General features: G+C 36.1%; 1 long non-coding RNA gene across 1 annotated transcript in view; it reads left to right on the top strand.

The window, feature by feature from the left end:
* LOC138922331 (uncharacterized) overlaps window positions 1-20301 on the top strand; it is a 103848-nt gene that overhangs the window by 4124 nt on the left and 79423 nt on the right. The window lies entirely within an intron of this gene.

Raw genomic sequence — 20301 nt, 5'->3', positions numbered from 1 at the left:
TCTGTTTTTTTAAGTCATGGATTAAAAGAATCATTACTTCACCAAAGAGTTATAAAATGTTGAGTGTATAGTAACCTTTTATACTCATTAATTGAAGTTACACAATTCTATTTCCAGATGAGCATCTTAAAAGATATCCTCGACCCCATGAAGAGATTTAAAAGTCATTCGTATGTTTTCTGAAAAACTCTTGCAATCTATGACTATGGATAATTTATTTTGTGTATCAGTAGCTTGTTTTTTTTCAATTGCTGGGTAGCATTTCATTAGGACTGTGCCCCCATTTGTTTATCCATTCCTCAAGTGAGGGGCATTTCAGGTATTTTCAGTTGTTGGTGTTTTGAATAAAACTGTTACATACATCCAAGTATCTATGTGAACGTAGATTTTATTTCCCTTGGATAAATATCTAGGAGTGAGATGAGTAGAATGCATAGTAAGTTATGTTTAACTTTATAGAAAACTACCACATTCTTTTTCATAATGGCTGGATAATTTTGTATATTGACCAGTTATATATGAGATTTCCAATTCTGAATTCTTTTCTGCACTTAGTACTTGGTATTGTCAGTTTTTCCTCCCTCATTCTAAAGGTTATGTAGTGTTATATTAATATGGTTGTAATTTGTTTCCTTAATGGCTAATGATATTGAGAATCTTTTTATATGCTTATTTGCCACCTATTTATCTTTGGTGAAGTTTCTGGTCAAATCTTCTGACAATTATTTGGTTATTTTATTGTCTTACTGTTGAGTTTTAAGAGTTCTTTGTATATTCTAGATACAAGCCGTTTTAAGATAGATGATTTGCAAATATTTCTTCCTAGTCTGTGTTTTAATATTTTAATTCTCTTAACAGTCTTTCACAGAGCAATTTCTCAATTTTTATTTTATATGCAGCATCTTTTAGCTGTTGTATCTAAAAACACTTTGCTTAACCCAACATCACAAAGATTTTCTAGTGTATTTTCTGATAACAGTTTCATAATTTTGTATTCTAAATTTAGGTTTATAATCCTATTTTTTTTTTCAAGGAAGATTAGCCTTGAGCTAACTACTGCCAGTCCTCCTCTTTTTGCTGAGGAAGCCTGGCCCTGATCTAACATCCGTGCCCATCTTCATCTACTTTATCTGTGGGATGCCTACCACAGCATGGTGTGCCAAGCAGTGCCATGTCTGCACCCGGGATCCGAACCAGCGAACCCTGGGCTGCCGAAGTGGAACATGCTCACTTAACTGCTGCACCACCAGGCCAGCCCCTATAATCCTATTTGAATTAATTTTGTATAAAGTTTGAGGTATAAGTTTGAGATATAGGTTGAATTTCACCTTTTTTGCATATGAAAGTCCAGCTATTCCAGGATCATTTATTTAAAAGACTATTCTTTCTATTGAATTTTTTTCTTTATCAAAAATCAATTGACCCTGTTTGTATGGATTAAAAGAGAAAAAAAGAGAGAGAGGGAAAGAAAGAAAGAAAGAAGGAAGGAAGGAAGAATGAAAGGAAGGAGAAAAGAAAGGAAGGGAGGAAGGAAGGAGGGAAGAAAGGAAAGAAGAAGGAAAAGAAGGAAGGAAGGAAGAAAACAGTATTCACTCAGAATATATATGTGATTAAATTAGGTATCTGTATTGGGATTTTCTGAAAATGTTTCTAGTACACATTATGTTATACTCTTGAGCAGGTACACAAAACAATGAAAACAAATTAATTACGGTAGGATTACGATTTTGTGCAGGTAATTTGACAAATACAACCTGTCTTGCACATGTAGATAACTGAAGGTAAATGGGGCAGTTCAGTTGTGTTGTCTCTTGTGTACCATCTCTGTCTGAAATAAAAGATAAATTACACTTTCAGGTTTATAAAACTGGGTTAGGTTTCAATTTTACTAAAAGGTAGAAATTAGTGCATTACTTTAAAAATATTATACTTCATAAAAATCTCTTTTCCAAATATGCAAAATGGTAAGTGTGTCATGTACTTTACACACCAATTCAAGTCTTCTTGGCATCATTTGTCTCCTGATCTTTGGCCCATTAGCTGAAAACTAAGGTAAATGACGTTTAAATCTTGTTCCTAGATCAAGTCTGGTTGGGAAGACAAAAAAGTAAACAGGTGTTTAAAATAGCATAATTCATTCCACAGAAAAGCCTACCACTCTTACAGTTTCCTCAGATATATCAGTGAAGAAAAAAGCGCAAAAATAAATAACTGCCTTCAAGGAGTTTCCATCATAGGAAGAAAAAACAGACAATAAAATGTTAACACAATAAAAGGAGATAATTATCTTGTATGTGAGAAGTTGATAAGCACAACAGGAAGAAATAGGACAGAGTAAGAGTGTCCAGATTGTAAGGTTGGCAATTTAAACTGTATCTGTAAGATTTATTTGATAAGGATGGTTTTAGCAAAGACTTGAAGAGCATGATGTACTTAGTTATATAGATATCTCAGGAGAGAGTATTTCAGGACTAGGAAAAACCCAGGGCAAAGTCCCTAAGACATGAGCCCACCTAGTGAATATATTGAAAAATAAGGCAGTCATGGTAACTGAAGCAGAATGAACAAGGGAGAGGAAGAATAAAAGGAGATGAGATGATGTAAAAATTTGAGGGCCATTGTAAGGCCTTGGGCATTTACTTGAATTAAAATGGGAGCCACCATGAGTTTTGAGTAGAGATGTGGCATTCCGACTTCTGTTTTAATATGGCTGCAGTATTGAAAGCAGACTGAACAGCACAAGTAGAAGCAGGGCACCAGTTATGGAGGCCCATATACCTGCAGACCCATAGAGGGTCATGGTTCTCAGGCTGGTGAAGTCTGAGAAAGCTTCCTGATGGAGGTTACCCTTGAATTGTCATGAAATATTGACTGAATTCTGGTGCCTACTTGATAGAAAATGATTCCTTGATGGATGAGTTCAGTGTGATGCATGAGATCATTAAGCCTTTAGTGGGCTTACAAAAAGGGAGAGTTTGAGTTATGTGCACCCTAACATAATACAAGAGATTGATACTGGGAGTCTGCACTTTGGTCCTTAAGGGAGTCAGGAACCATAGTCAAGAACTTTGTATGACTTTTTGTGAACTTTATAACTTGTTTACTTTCTTTCCACCAATATTATTTGGAACCCTAGAATTGGCTGATTTCATCTATATTTCTTATCCTTAAGCACTGAACAAAAATACAGTGACCTGTGTATTCTTCCTTCCACAGCTTAAATTATTGCACTTATGCCCTTTCCCCAAACTCCACCCCATTATGCCTTTTGAAACTTCCTTTCTATTGCAAATAACTTAATAAAGCTTGTAGCATAAAAATGTCTCCATATTCTTTCCTAATTGAATCTTAGAAATCCCCTAAAGATGTTACTTACATTAGAGGCCCTCTTTAGTAAAGAGTACTTATTCACCCACACCATCAGAATAACCAGGCTGGGAGCGTGTGGAGGCAAAGAAGGAGTCAGCATTATCTTCGTTATACAATGCTACTTCGAAATCTTTACTTCTTTACTTTTAAGGAAAAGACCATCATGCTTTTGAAGCTCATCTTGTCCAGTCTATTCCACTAATGTCTATCCTCCTAATCACTTTCCCGTTATAATTGAGGTCATAGATGTCTATCTTATACTTTCCTTCTCTTTCCTGAATTCTGTTACCATAAATTCCGTGATTGTCATTAATGTTAATCATCAAGTATTTCTGGCTCTCCTCCTTCTGGGCACATGTTAGGATTACATGTTAGGCTCCTTATTCTAACTGAAGATTTGGGAGCAGACATGATCTATGTCACTTCCTAGTTAGAGAGTTTAATTGCTGGTTTGAGATCCGCTAGGGTATTCTTTCCCACTGGATGGCAACAGGCAATATTTGAGATGGTGATTACTGCTTCACCCTAGGTTCATAAATGGTTAGAAAAAATAGAATTCAGGAACAGACTAGTCAAGGACTAGTAGCATAAGTGAAATATAAACCTTTGTTGTTTTAAGCCATTAAGATATGGGTGTGTTGAGAATTGCAGAATAAGTTATGCTATTCTGCCACTGAGTAATGTAGAAATGGTTATGTAATGTAGAAAAGAAGACAGTTGAATTAATATATGAAGTATTGGCTTATGAGCTGGCTGCAGGTAGTGAGAAACTCTGTTATGGTGAGCTGGAAGGGTGGCAATCCATATTATGCAGTGGCAAAATTCTTAAATTCTCACCTGATATAAATATGATAGGAAATGTATTTTATGAACTTATAGATCTAGAAAAGCAATCGGGAAACAAAATGCTAGCAGTGTGTGTTGGCTATCGTTGACAAATTACTACAAGAAAGATACGGTCTCAAAAAATAATGCGTGGTAGCAAGCAGAAGGAAAGAAGATAAAAAGAATACAGAAATTCAAATATTTGTAGAGTTGGAAGAGGCAGCTGTTTCTTATCACCAACTTGTAAAAGACAAAACTAAGAATATCTTTAAGTAATAAAAGCTAATTAGAATACATCCTTGCTACAAGACTCAAATGAGAATTGTGGCTGCCACGAGTGTTGTTAAAGTGTCTAAGAGGATTGAGGTGCCATGTTGCAAACCTTTTCCCTTGGACAAAATGACCCAGTGAAAAAAAAGTAGGGGCATAATTTCTTAGATAAGACAAATTTAAGCCAAGGGAAATAAGTGAGAGGAAAGCATGTTTAACCATGGGCTGTGAATGTGACTATCAGAACCTCAAAATGAATAACTCAAATAAGTAAGAACACTAAAGATTTTGATAAAGTTGTAATATCAAAGAAACCATGGGCCTGAATGTATGTTTTCAAATATGGTAGCCACCAGCCATTTGCAGCTATTATTTGAAATATTATTAGCGTGACTGAAGAAATATATTTTTAATTTTATTTTGATTAATTTAAATTTAAATTCTGATGAATGTTAAATATTTTTCTGTTAAGCACAACTTTATTGTTTGGAAGGGTTACATTTCCTTTTATTAGCCATTCAAAATTTAGCATCAGAATTGAGATGTGCTATAAGTGTAAAATATACACTGACTTCGAAGACTTAGTATAAAAAAACAAGAGGGGCTGGCCCTTTGGCATAGTGGTTAAGTTCACACACTCCACTTTGGCGGTCCCAGGCTTCACGGTTTGCATCCAGGGCACAGACCTTTGCATGGCTTATCAAGCCATGCTGTAGCAGGTGTCCCACATAGAAAGTAGGGAAGACAGGCACAGATCTTAGCTCAGGGCCAATCTTACTATGCAAAAAGAGGAGGATTGGAGGCAGGTGTTAGCTCAGGGCTAATTTTCCTCACCAAAAAAAACAAAAGAAGAAAATAAAATATCTCTAAATATGAGATGCTTAAAATATCTCATAGTAATTATCTTATATTGACTAAATGTGAACTATAGTATTTTATGTATTTGGGTTAAATGAAATAGATTATTGAAATTAATTTCACTGTTTTCTTTTAAAGTTTAAAAAATTTGTAATATTGTAAAATTGCTTAAGCAGCCCACATTATATTTTATTGGATAGTGCTGGCCTGGACTAAAAACAGTTGTGACTGTTTGAGGCTTAACATGATCCTTGCACTGCTAAATTTCTGCAGGCATGACACAGCTGCTCAACATGCAGGAAGGCATATTATCTAATTTCCTCTCCTGATGTGGCCAAGCAGGAGAATGGAAAAAAGGAGAATTTTCTCCAGAGAGCAGTCTAGGACTATGGAAAGCAATGGACTGTGATGCTCCTCTCACAGAGGAGCACTAATAATTTCTGCCCAATGAGATCAGCAAAGAACATTTGTTGCCTGTGTCTCTCTTTATTCTCCTTTCTGAATGTATATTGTGGACATTCTCTCCCTGTTTTAGCTCCATGTATCAGATGAGTGCCAGCAGAATGCTTATTTTGGTGCACAGGTCTTTGGATCAAAATAAGCCTTTCTGATTTAAGTTAGAGACTTCTGGACATCACCTCCTAAAATGGAAACAATCATATATTATAGAGAGATTATAAACTGCTTTGAGCTTGATGTCCTGACAAAGACAGAAATGGCTTCTCTCACTACAAAAGTGATTTGCTTACGTTCTGACTGCAGGAAGGAGAGTAAGCTGAACATTTGGTGCACTTTAGTAGACATTAATGCTGTTCACCAAATATCTCCAGCTCTCTTCCTTCTTTGTAGAATTGTACTTTTGGTTCTCTTATGTGTGATGGGGCCATTTGAAAACCCAAAATGTATACACTGAAGTGATTTGTGTCACCTCTGAGCTAGAATATTCCTCTCTTACCCACTAGCCAAAAAGTTTGTTGATGGCTGCTGCTCCATTAGCCTGTGTACCTGGGTGGATATATGGACAGAACCCTCCTGCTAAGTCATCATAAGCACAACATGAGCAGGAAATAAACGTTTATTATTGGAGACGAGGAAGACTTTTCCTCTACCTAAATGTGGGTTCGTCTGGCCAGAGAACGAATTAAATTCACATGAGACAGAATAGCAAGAGAAAATTAAACAAAGCTTTATGAGGACCATGGCTCGGGGCCTTTCTTCTCGAAGGAAGAAAGGGCACCGAAGAAGTGGGGTGCACAGAGTTGTTATAAACCCCTAAACAGGGTGTTTCACATATGATTGTAATGTCCCTCCCACAATACTCACAAGATTCCCCTGTCGGCACAGTGCTTGATGGACACAGCAGGAGGCAAGTCTATTGTCTTGAGCTGGGTGGTCACAGGTGAGCGCAGCAATCAGTTCCTAGCCTAAGGAAAGATGCTTAATCCTGAGGGAAATGCCAACATTGGGAGGGAGAGGGAAGTCAGTTACAGGAGGTTACCAGACAAGCATAATAAACAAATGCAGATTTAAGTCCTTGCTTTCCCCATTGATTAAGAGTTTCTAGAGATATCTTTACAGATGGAGAGTTCCTTTACAATGTAAATGTCTCCTAACAAAGGGCAAGCAAGTTCCAATCCTAAGAGCCTCCTTCCCTGTCCCACTTTATCAAAAGCAATCAGCCTCAAATAATCCTCATACCAAAGAGACATATCTTGGAGTGGTCAATTCCAGGTCCCCACATTATTTAAAGTCACTAATACTGGGCCTGTGGACTATCTCAGTTTATCCTCGCCTATCCTGACAGACACATCTGACAAACTCAATGTCTAATTAGATAAGCCATTCAACATACTTGTCTTCATTCAGAAAACCATTCTCATGCTCTTAGACTGCTCCTTTTCATAGACCATATTTGTTTTACCTATGAAATATTAGACTTCATCTTTTTTTTCCTGTTAAACACAACTTTACTTTAGGGTTACATTTCCAAACAGTTCTGTTCATTTTGTAGAATCATTCTTTTTATATTGTAGAATCCCACACTACCAGTAAATTTGTCCTTTGACTCTGCTGAGTCATTTAGTCTATTATTTCTCTGAAATTCACAGCCCTGGTGTGTCACCTAAACATAGGAGTTTCCAATTTGGGCCCTTGTAAAAATCTGTTTTCATCGTTCACATTTTTCTGTCTCCTTCTGATGAGGATTTTTAGGCTGCTTAATTTTAAAATGGTTTATGATGAGGACTTTTAGGCTGGTTACTTTTAAAACTACAGATGAGAAGCAGGCTCCAAGGAGTGGAATTTGCTTGCTTGTCCCTTTGTTGGGAAAGATTTACATTTCTAAGGGAAACCTCTGTCTGTAAAGATGCCTCCCTCTCTGTGCCAGGAAGAAGGGGGATGGCCTTATCTCTGGAAACTCTTAATACCAGAGGCAAGAACTTAAGTTGGTTGCTGTCTGGCAGTCTCATGTAACTGATTTAGGATGGTGGCTTCTAACCTTTCTAACCTTTACTTAATCCGATTTGATTCTTGTCTAAAAGTCATGGGATCACCCAATGACCAGACCCCACCTGCACTGGTACCATTTTAACTTGTTTTTCATGTTCTTTCCTTTATCTTGTAAAGAAATGACTCACATACCCATGCCTCATAAAATTAGCCCTAACCCTCAACTCGGGGCAGCAGCAGGAGCTCTGACTGCCCGTGGGTCTTGTCCCCATGCACCAGCTCTGCCTGCCCATGGGTCCTGTCCCCATGCTATTCCACACTATTCTCTAAATAAAAGAGCACTCCTGCCAGATCTTGAGAGTCTAAGAAATCTTTCTTTCGACTCCTCGGCTCACCGACCCCGCATCACTTCTACCCACCTCCACCAACATGACAGTGACAGAGTTAAACTTTACTCAAGCTCTGTGATCCTGGAAAACATTACAGTTACAGAAATCTCCTCACCTTTGTTTTCCAGAAATAGATTACAGCAAAGGACAATTCTTCCCCATATGACTTAGATAAGACTCAAGAATACTTTCCTTGTTTAGCTATGAGAAGGCTAGACATAGAACCTCGAAATTACTAGTCTTTGCCTCATAAATGATTAGTTGAATTGTTTGGACCCACTGACCAATCTGGATAAAATACCTGTGGCTTGGACTTGACTAAACTTTGGTTAAGTTACTCTCCTTCCTCCAGATTCCAGAACTTTGACCCTCTGCCTCCAACCCTGAGCTAGCGTACAATCCTTCCTTAACAGTCCCTCCACAACATAAACTGACCTCAGGGCAAAACATCCCCCATCAACTGTCTGATCACATCACGCTTTCATCCCACTTCCCCACACCCATTCTTTCTAATCTTGTTCAATTCCTCCCTATTTAAAAAGGCCCTTTTTGCCTTAGCTTTGAGATGTTCTAAGATCTAATTCAATGCATTCTTCTTATTGCAATAGTCCCTCACCCTACCACCCCACCCTTGCAATAATCTCTTCAGATAAAGTCTTTCCTTGAGTACTCACTGATTTGTTTTTCATTTGACACCAAATAAAACTTTTGACAAAATTATCACAGTCTTTGAATATAATCTTCCATATATCAAGGTAATTTAAACATTGTTATCAAAAATAAAATAAAGGAAATTATAATGAGACATTTCAATACTCAAATTTAGCATGCCACATCCCTACAGAGATTCTCTGATATTAGCCCTGCTCTGCTTGGCAGCTGCAGTTTTTGATAGTACCTTTTCCAATTCTATGATTCAGATTCATTGTCCTTATCCTCATTTGCACAGCCCTGTAATAACACTTGCCTGTGGAATTGTGTATGTACTATTGCCTCTGCTAGGAATGTTGCTCACACACTCTTAACCCATCTTTTTCCTTGTTAAACTAAACCCTCAGTTTGGAATTCAGTTCCTCTGAGAAACTTTCCTCAAACCCCTAAATCTGTTTGTAGTCTCCTTTTATATCCTACTTCATTACCAAATGCTTCTATTCTCATATACACTGTGTCATTACCAAGTGATTCTCCCATCAAGGCATCATAGTCTTGAATTGTAATTGTGTCTTTCTTGACAGGTGGAATGGTCATTTCTTTCAGGGGGAAAAGAAACCCTCACTAAAAGAGAATGCCGACAACAGTGCATTTTGCAAAGCCTGAATTATTCAATCTGGAGTGTCATGTAAGGAATACAGTAGAAAAGTCTGGAGTGGTTTCACATTACCAGTCTGGTCAATGCTTATGTGCCCCAATAATATACGCTCAAGATAAGCTCCATTTCCTATGTATTTGCTCATGATCTCCTGGAGAGAGTACAATTGCTTCTAATAACAATTTACACAGGCAGTGAAGTACAAATCTATATCAAGGGGGAAAAGCTCCTAAAGGCAATCACATTTGAAAGATGTTACCTATTACCAGGCACACAATAAAAAAATCTTTTTATATTATTATGCAGAGCAGTTAGAACCCTATTCAACATTCCTGAATAGGATCTTGATTTTAACTTTGTACAGAGAAGACCCATTGAAATGTTTGATTCAAACAAAGGAGCACTTTACTCCAAAGGTGAATTCAGGCGAGACAGAGAAAGGTAAAGTGCTTTTTCACCAACCTCATCTCTCTTTTTAAATGAATTTTTTCCTCAACCAAACTTCTGAATGTTGACAAACTTCAAATCTTGGTCCTAGGCCAAGGCCAGTTCTCTTCTATCTGCACTATTTCCTAATGTGAATCCCATTTGGGACCAGGTGTCTTAATAGATATCCAGACTCTTCTGCTCAAAAAAGTACCTGACATGTGCTCAAATCAAAATGGTGAATTCAGATCCCCAATTTCTTTCTCTCTCAGTCATTCACATAAAGATAAATATCTCTAATCGCCTTGTTGTACAGGTGAGAATCTTTGATCAGAAATAGATCCAAAAAATTGGATCTGAGGCTTTTATTTTTGGGGGTTGGGCTTATTAGGAAATAGTATACAAAATTATGAATATAAACATTGGATATAAAAGATAGTATTTTTTTGCAATGAGAAAGTAATCACAACAAATTACAAATTTTAAAAAGTTGATAAATACCACAAACACGATCCAAAAATGGCAGCTGTCATCTGGGAAAGATGCATCAGATACAGATGTATTCAAATATTTTTGGATGCACAAAACAGGGGATCCTGGACTCAGACATAAATATTCTTTATAGTTCTGAGAGGTTTAATATACCAAATGACAATAGCCAGGCTCTCTCTCTCTCTATATATAAATATGTAAATAGAACTCTGACCCATAATCTGCAGTAACCAGCCCAGGAAGCCAACCTACTATCTACAGTAACCAGACCAGGAAGTCAAATTACTATCCCTGGGAAGGGGTCTAGGAAGCTAAACAATAACCCCTATATCATTTGGCCCCAAACAACTGGGTCCTGATTCCTGACTGACAGGTCCTCTAATTTTTGCCCCCTTTTTCAACAGAGGACCAACTGGAGAAAGCCAACTATGTACCCCTAATTAATCATGAAGGATACCCTGCTTCTGTTCAGCCTGCCTACAGTTTCTCCATGCCTCTTTTTCCCACTGTAAAGCTTTCCCACTCCCTGCCTGCCTTTGAGGGTCTGCCAAACTCAAGGGTGGTGGCTGACTCCCTTGCTATAGCAATCTCTGAATAAATAGCCCATGCTCCCTCTCATCTGAGTAGTCTTCATTTATTTCTACAGTACTGCTATCAGTTTGTTCCCTAAAAACACAGGAACAACAGGAATTCTAAAAAAGAAAAGAAAATCCAATTTCACATGATTCTAATTAAAAATATATATATATGTTAAATTTTAAATTCATTCATTACACTACCAAGTATATCCCTGACAGGTGAAAACTTCAAATTTGGCTATTCATTTGTGAGGACTACATACATCTTCACATTTTTCTGATGATTGCAAGACTTTTCCACTGACTGCCTTCTGACTCTATTCATCTCAAACATATTTATTTTTGACAAGTTCGTACTTCTGTGCACCTTATGGCGCAATGCTGGGTGACTTGGCACGGTGGAGGGGGGGGGGATGGAACATCCCTAGAAGTCTTTTCTACATGGGGACTGCCAGTGATAAATATAAGTAGCATTAGGCTATATTCGAACTAAATGTACCTCCTATTCAATTTCCCCCAAGCTGGAACCCCTCACCAAAAAAAAAAAAAAGGCCTATAGTCATTTCAACACCACCATGCATAAGAGGAAATCTCATAGAATAAAAAAAAGGAGAGTGGAAAGTGATGGTGTATTTAACCAATCATCGTTAGAATATCTTATGTTTTGTGAATGTTACCCAAACTTATAGACACATTGCTAGGGCTCCTCCCCAAACCTTGGAACACGCCCTTTCATAGGAAATACATCTCTGATGTGCCAGAGTCATCTTTAATTTTTGCCTTTCTTTTTTTTACTCCCATACAATCATTACAATCGTCAAGGCTTGTCTGTCAAAGAGGACACACATATATCTAAAATGGAAAATCAGACCAGTGTAAAATGGGCAGAAAACTGGAGACATTCTTCTGGAAAGAGTAGATAGAGAAGACAAAACTTGAGGCAGTGAATTAGCCTAGAATTGGACTAGGAACTCAAAGTAAGGGATTTCTGCAGACGATTTTGCCCCAAGCTCTGAGGGTTTGTGTATTTACCTTATACGTTTAGATGTTAGGTTTCCTCTTCGTAGTACTCTTCCTGCCTTTTAGCACCAAGTGTTCAATAAAGCCATAGTAACTATGTAACTTGTGCTTTGGAGAGTTAAGGAATGCATTTATATTCTCCCTGGAGACAGGTTAGTGAAGGGCATTATCGTTTTTCTTGCCTGACTCCTGTGAAGCCAGCACACTGGGGCACTGTTACTACATCTCCAAGGGTAACCAGAACCAATGCAAGAGGTGAACTGTAGTGTTGAGGCAGAAAAGGACGGGGGATGCAGAGAAAAGAAACAGAAAAAGACAGGAGAGACACAGCACAGGCAGGAGAGAAGACAGCAAGAGAAGAGGTGGGAAAATCTCTTTCCTGATGTGATATTCTATGGAGTTTGCAGGGGAAACAAGAGATCAAGACCCAAGGGAACATGACAATTCATAAATATAGAATTAACTAAGTTTCTTATTGATAAAAGAAATCACAGTGCACTTATATAGGTAGCCCACTAGTGACCATAAAGTCATAATGGATTTTCACTACTTTTCATCTGGAATTAAAGCTACTGTTAAACTTTCAACAAACAGTCAGAATTTATTCAATTTGTATCAGTAGATGCATGAAGCTTACTTTGATATCCTGTTTTATATAATTCTTTTTCAGTACCTCCTATGGTTGCCCCTGACAGTGCATTTACCTGACAGTGCAACATTAGTCACATTCTTCAACATTCCTCAGTTAGGTTAGGTTAAGGTTAGTTTCCAGCACATTACTATATTCTACCACAAAGAACAGCAACGAACTTTGGGAACTTGTTAAAATTGCAACTTCAAAGGTCTCTTCTCAGACCTACTGTATCAGAATTCTGGGGGGTGGAGCCCAGCAATCAGGGATTTACCAAGGCTCTAGGCGGTTCTGTCACACTCTTAAGTTTGAGAACCTCTGGCCTAGCATAACCACTCAGCCAGAGGTATTCAACTGCTACCTCTATTACTGTATCATTTCAACAAATGTCACACTGCAGCCAACATGATTTTTCCAACATGACAATCTAATCATATCATTAACCTGAGGGCTCCAAGCATATAGTATAATCTTCACACCAGGTTACACTCCGTTGTCATTAATGCAATAATGCATGGAAACAGAAGGAAGTTTTTGAAATAGAGAGACAAGTTATCCTTTTATTGAGTTGACTGAAAAAAATTACATTTTTTAGGAACAAATTTTTAATCCAAATTTAATATTAGAATACAAATATGTTTTCATTATAACAATATGTGCATACTTTAAAATATTTTGAAACAAGAATATTCTACTCTTTGTTCTCAAATGGACTTAAATATCAAATATATAATTATGAACCCAGGGCAAAACAAGACCAAGTTCAGGATATACCTAAGTGTATTGGGGAACCTCCAATTATGAAGCTGAGAACACACGGGGATATTTTATGTAAGAGCAAGGAAAGCCTCTTCTGAGAAGACTTATTTTTGTATATCTCACAAGAGTTAGTAGCCCCAATTTACACTCCCATTATCTATATGAAAGGTTTACTGTAATGTGGTTACAGAATAACAGTTCTTTCAGGTAAATTTCTTTTTGAAAAGTGAAGGCAAATTTTCTTTTGAAAAATAAACCTTAGTTTCAGTTCTCAAATAATTTAAACAGATAAGCTATTGAGGAAAATGAATAGAAAACTATCCAACATATATTTTATTTCACTTTCAGAAGGAAAATGAGAGAGAATGTGACAGTGACGATATGCAAAGCGGTATTGACTAAATATATCCCAAAACTTAAGAAAGGCACCAATCCACAAAATGAAGAATTTCAACAAAATTCCAAGCAGTATCAGGAAAAAGAAATCCAGGCTGAGACACAACATAGCGAAAGTGCAGATCACCAGAGAAAACAAAAACATCAAAGGAAACAGTCAATGAGAAATAGTCAGAAAAACTGAATTGCCTTTGAAGAATCAACAACCAGACCAAAAGCTATCTTGCTAACAGCAGTTAAAGCCAGAAGACAGTAGAGCGGTGTCATTAATGGGCTGAGAGATAAAGATGTTAACCTAGAAATCTATAGAAAGGAAAATGTGGTTTCAGAAAAAAAAAAAAGTCTTTGCTATTGGCAGAATCTCACAAGAGGAACAAAATACTGGCTGAAAAGTCCAGGATGCAAAAAGAAATAAACACCTGTATTAATCTGTTCTGGCTGCTATAACAAACTACCATAGGTTGGGTGGCTTAAACAACAAACATTTATTTTTCACGGTTCTGGAGGCTAGAAAGCCCAGCTTCAAGGTACCAGCAGATTGACTATCTGGTGAGGGCCTGCCTCCTGGTTTATAGACATCTGTCTTCTCCCTGTGTCCTCACATGGTAAAAGGGACAAGAGAATTATTTGGGGTCTCTTTTATAAGGTCATTAATCCCACTCATGAGGGTTTCACACTTGTGACCTAATCACCTGGCAAAGGCCCTGCATCCTAATACCATCACAGTGGGGGTTAGGATTTCACCGTGAATTTTGGAGGGCACAAACATTCAGTCCGTAGCAGTTAGCCTCTCCGCTTATAACTCAAGCAATGCACTAGGTCTTCTGGAAAAGCTTCTGGCATCAGCCTCCTGCAAGAAATATGGTAGTTACCCTCCAAAGACCTTGAACTCCTCATCCTGAGACTAGTTCAACAGCTTAGACCCCCATTGCTTTCAGGTAATTTGACACCCAGGAATCTTGACACGCTTTTATGCTCTGAGTCAACACCCTCACCAATACATGTCTCCTAACTTTGACTCCCAATGATCAAGTGCAGAATGCTGCTTCCTTTCCTTCAAGAAGGTACTTAGACTCTTTTGCATATCAGATCCTCTTCCTTTCTTATAATTTATTTTCTAATCAGTTAGTCATCTCCCAAAGGTCCTCCCTTCTAGTATCATCACATTGTAGTTTAGGATTTGAACATTTGAACATATGATTGGGGGTGGGGGTACACAAACCTTCAGTCTGCAACAAGACCAAAGAAAGTGACAAATATGTAGCTAAATCTCTCCAACACTTATTTCATAAAACAACAAAAAGATGTTTCACGGAGTGCAGTAAAAGAAGTGAGAATTTAAATATTTGAAAACAATAGCATATAATTTTTAAAAGATCTTAATTTGTGTTAAAATGCTCTGAGATCTTTATGTTCAAAGAGAACACATATATTAACCATAAATGAAAACATTAAGTATGCATGTTAAAATTTCCAGAACCGCAAGTTGATAAAGAAAGAAAAGAAACTTTAAAAAATTAATATAATGTAAAAGATAATAAGTGGGGCAAATAGGAAAGACAGACTAGCATTATATGTTTACATCCAAATTTATGTCACTATAATAAATGTATGTGGAAGGTTATAGCTCAAACACAAAAATCTTCAATGGATAAAATCAAAACAAACAAAAATAGTTACAAACTATTAAGAAACACCTTTAAAACTAGAGGATACTGAAATTATGCAAGTAACATGATAGAAAAAAATTATATCAAGCAAATATCAACCCTGGAATGCTGAGACATTATCATGAGACAAAACAAACTTTAAGATAACATAATTACTATAAATATGGAGGATTATTACATAATAAAAAGATCATGTCAACACAAACATAAGATAATTCTAAACTTGTATGGACTAATAATATAGATTAAAATATATAAATCAAAAATTAACAGAAATTCAAGATTTAAACAAAGTCACAATTCTTAAAAAAAGACATACTCTTCAAGTTATGTTCAAGTAGATTTAAAAAAATCACTAAATATGAACAACTTTATGCACACAAATTTAATAATCTGGATAAAATGTACCAATTCGTTGAAAAACACAATCTGGCAAAATTCACATGAGAAGAAATAAACAAACTGAATAGGCCTATATCTATTAAATAAATTGAATTAATAATTAATAACTTTCCAAAACAGAAAGTACCAGGCTCAGATGGGTTCACTAGTAAAATGTTCCAGACATTTAAGGAAGAAATTACACCAATTTGCTACAATCTCTTTCAAAAAATTAAAGCAGAGAGAATACTTCCTGACTCATTCTGTGAGGCCAGTATTCTCCTCATATCAAAAGCAGACAAAGACATTACAAGAAAACTACAGACCAATAGCTTTCATAAAGATAAATCCAGAAACACTCAACAAAATATTAGCAAATCAAATCAACAATGTATAAAAAAAATTAGATACCAACAAAACAAAAAGACAAGCTACAGATGAGGAGAAAATATTTGCAAAGACACATCTGATAAAGGACTGTTATCCAAAGTTTACAATGTACACTTAAAACTCAACAATAAGAAAACAAACAACCAGATAAAAAAATGGGCCAAAGATCATAACAGACACCTCACCAAAGAAGAAGTACAGATGGCAGATAAACATATGAAAAGATGCTCCACATCATATGCCATTGGGAGGAAAGGCAAATGAAAATAGCAAATGAGATATCATTAAGCACCTATTAAATAACCAAACTCCAGAACACTGACAACACCAAATGCTCATGAGGATATGGAGCAACAAGAGCTTTCTCTCATTCGTGGCTGGTGGGAATGCAAAACGGTACATCCACGTTGGAAAACAGTTTAGTAGTTTCTTACAAAAATAAGCAAACTCTTACCATGTGATCCAGCAATGATACTCCTTGGTATTTATCCAAAGGAGTTTAAAACTTATAGCCAGACAAACACCTGCACATGGATGTTTATAGCAGGATTATTCATAATTGCCAAAACCTGGAAGTAGCCAAGATGTCCTTCAGTATGTAAGTGGATAGATAAACTGTGGTGAGTCCATACAATAGAATACCATTCAGCACTAAGAAAAATGAGCTGTCAAGTCATGAAAAGACATTAGAGGAATCTTAAATGCCTATTACTAAGTGAAAGAGGCCAATCTGAAAAGACTACATAACTGTATGATTCCAACAATACGACATTGGAAAATGGAAAATTATGGAGACAGTAAAAAGATCTATAGTTGCCAGGAGTTAGCAGGGAGAGAGGGATGAATAGAAAGAGCAAAGATTTTTAGGGCAGTGAAACTGCTCTGTATGATACTATAATGGTGGAAGCATGTCATATAAATTTGTCTGAATACATAGACTGTGAAACACCAAGAGTGAACCCTAATTAAAACACGGACTCTGGGTGACAATGGTGTGTCAATGCAAGTTTAACAATAGGAACACTAGGAACAAATGCACCACTCTGGTGGGGGATGTTGATAATGAGGGAGACTATGCATATGTGGCAGTAGGAGGTACAAGGGTAATCTCTGTACATTCTGCTCAATTTTGCTGTCAACCTAAAATTCCACTAAGAAATGAAGTGTATTAAAAAAATCGCTAAGGATATCAACAATCTGAATAACAAAAATAATAAGATAGGTCTCATGTAAAAGCATAAAATGCATAGTAAATAGCTTAAGAAGACACTTTTCATTTACAAAGAGATCATTTTAGAATAGTGACAACACACTGGATCATAAAACAAACTCAACAAATGTCAAAGGATTGACATCATAGAGATCTTATTCTCAACTATAAAGTGATTGAGCAAAATATCAGTTCCACTCACATCCCCATCCCCAACGAACACGTGCTATGTTTGGAGATTAAGATCGATAGTTAAAGAATTCATCTAAACACACTCTTGTTTTTCTCATTTCAGTTGAAAATATATGCATAAATGGAACAGAAATACAAATACAGGATCTGTGTTACTTATAATTTCTATGATCTTTGTTCTTTTTTCTTTGTTTTTACAATACCTTTTTTTAAGCTTGAATTACCTTGTTTACCCCAAGCATGGAATTTTTGCACATGCTTATTGTCTCATTTTGTCATTAACTTAATTCTTATTAATTAAAATATTGCTTTATTCTTTGATTTAAAAAATTAGACCTTTGAAAACTAAACATAAAATATATTTGAGAAAAACTTTTTATAAAAATAACTTCACCATATGCAAACGGCAATTTTTCTACTAGTTGAAAACAATCACAATCTGTTTATACTTTGTTTTCCTCCTTCTAAAAAAATGCGCTAAGTTATTTTCTTTGTGCATTTTTTAAAAGTAACATTAGCCTCCTTTTTTTTCTTACGCTTCAGCCATATGCCATTAATTCTCATTGAGGTTAGTTTTTAGCCAGGATCATATTAAAGTATTGATTTTAGATGTTATCTTATTATCTTGCCAGATGGCATGAGAGTGAACTCTCATCTTGGGATCTTAAGAGATGAAATAACCTATTTTCCAGAAATAGAAGGCTGCTGCATGAGGATGCTCTTTATAGATGTTTAAATTCTAATGATATAAAAACATGAAAAAGAAAATGCAGTTTAACTCTACTGAAAATAAAGTATTTTAAACATGTCCTTGTCAAAAGCCACACCATAAATTTGAAGTGACAAAGCTACTACTCATTATATCATCAGAAGCTTGAAAACATAAGTAATATTATTTTACCATAGAACAATAAAGCCAATTAGACTCCCAAGTGAAAATGGCATTTAGCTTGAAACCTCTTCTGTGACATATTTTTTAAAACTTTACCTCTGTACACAGAAATAAAGACACAGATAGGCCCAGATGAGGATTGATGATATGCCAGAGTTTACACAGAATTTTCATTTACTAGAAGGAAGAAGGAGTTGACCATCCGCATAAAACAGAAGCAAATTAAACCCTTGACAGAAGGGGGATTAAAAGAGCATTTCCCCTTCGTGGGTTTGCAATCTCAGATTAATGTACTGAGGGCAATAACTAACTAAAAATGAAGTTCTTCACTTAAAAGAGTGCTCATTTACCTCTGCTGTTCCTGTATTTTAAGATTCTAAGTTAAGCGTAGGAAGAAGGGGTAGCCCATAATGGATTCTTGAGTTCTGGGAAAAATAGTATTCCAAAGCAAGGTGATAAGGGCCGTTAGCTGCATGTATAGGGTAATCATTTTTAATAGCTCAAATTACCATAAAATAAGAAAATCCACTTCTGTAAAGCAGAAACACTCTAATAACTAGCATTCACCAAGAAAGTGTTTAACAGGTACTGCACAATTCTTTGATTTAATGAACACATTTAGTCCTCACAACAAATTTAGAAGTTAGATTCTATTACTGTCACTGGTTTACATAAGGGGGAGCCTAAGGAGAGGTTGTGTCATTTGCTCAAGGTCTCACAACTCATATGGATTCTTGCTGAATAACTGATAATTAAATGTCTGTGTGCAGATCAAACTGTTCTCCATGTTTGAAATATAGACAGCATCCAGGTGGAGAAAACAGAGAGCTATGAGAAACCAAATCGGCTGGACAATGACAAAAATGTGTCTGAACAGAAAATAAATACTTACAAAGTAAACGAGATTTTCATTCTGAATATTCCAAAGTAGAGAGTTCCTCTGGAAATGTATATAACAGAATAACACTTAAAAAATTGGTGGCTTCCACTTGGAGGTGGAAGATAACATAGCCTCTTTGAAATAACACAAAGATCTTGACAAAGACTCAAAAGCTTTAATAAACATATTTGTAATTGTTTACTATAAAATGTCCTACTTGATAACAATATAAAATTTATTATTGTGTTTAACTATGAAATTTTAAATACTTTCCCAAATGCAACTGCAATAATAGCATATTCTTTATTTTCCTACAGCTTACAATCATTCATAACACTAATGTTTTGGGATGTTTTCTTTGAACTATAACATACTACACATTAATGTAAAAAAAAAAGCAATTCTGGGTTAATTGTTTTTAGGTTGAGTATTCTGCTTTTGATAATTATTTCAGAATGTTATTATTGATTAATGTAAAAGAGATGTAAATCCTGAATAACCAATCCTTTAAAAGTATTAATAACTTTGAAGATAAAGTCCAAGGCAGTCATCTGTTAACAAAACTGTTCTAACATGGACAATATTTATATAAGCAAATAAACATTATCACTCTCTAATTTGTTCCCTTATCATATACTCATGGGCTTAGTAATCAGAGAGACTGACTCAGTCGCTTGTCTAACTTTCCATACATTTTTAAATCATTCTTAGCTTCAGCTTTCTCATCTCTAAAAAGATGTCTACGTTTTAAATCACTAGACTCTAATAACCACTAAGTGATTCACTAGGAGCTATTTGATCACAGCTCCAGAGACCCTCAACTTGCCTCTATCCAAGGAAAGCAATGGTGGATCCTTAGAGTGTTCTCTGTGAGAAGATTTTTGGATTTCCCCAGAGTGGAGCATCTATAAGGTAA

This window comes from Equus caballus, chromosome 2, assembly GCF_041296265.1.
Source record: "Equus caballus isolate H_3958 breed thoroughbred chromosome 2, TB-T2T, whole genome shotgun sequence".
Lineage (NCBI taxonomy): Eukaryota > Metazoa > Chordata > Mammalia > Perissodactyla > Equidae > Equus > Equus caballus.
Note: the sequence above shows the minus strand (reverse complement) of the source record. Positions and strands in the feature narration are given on the sequence as shown.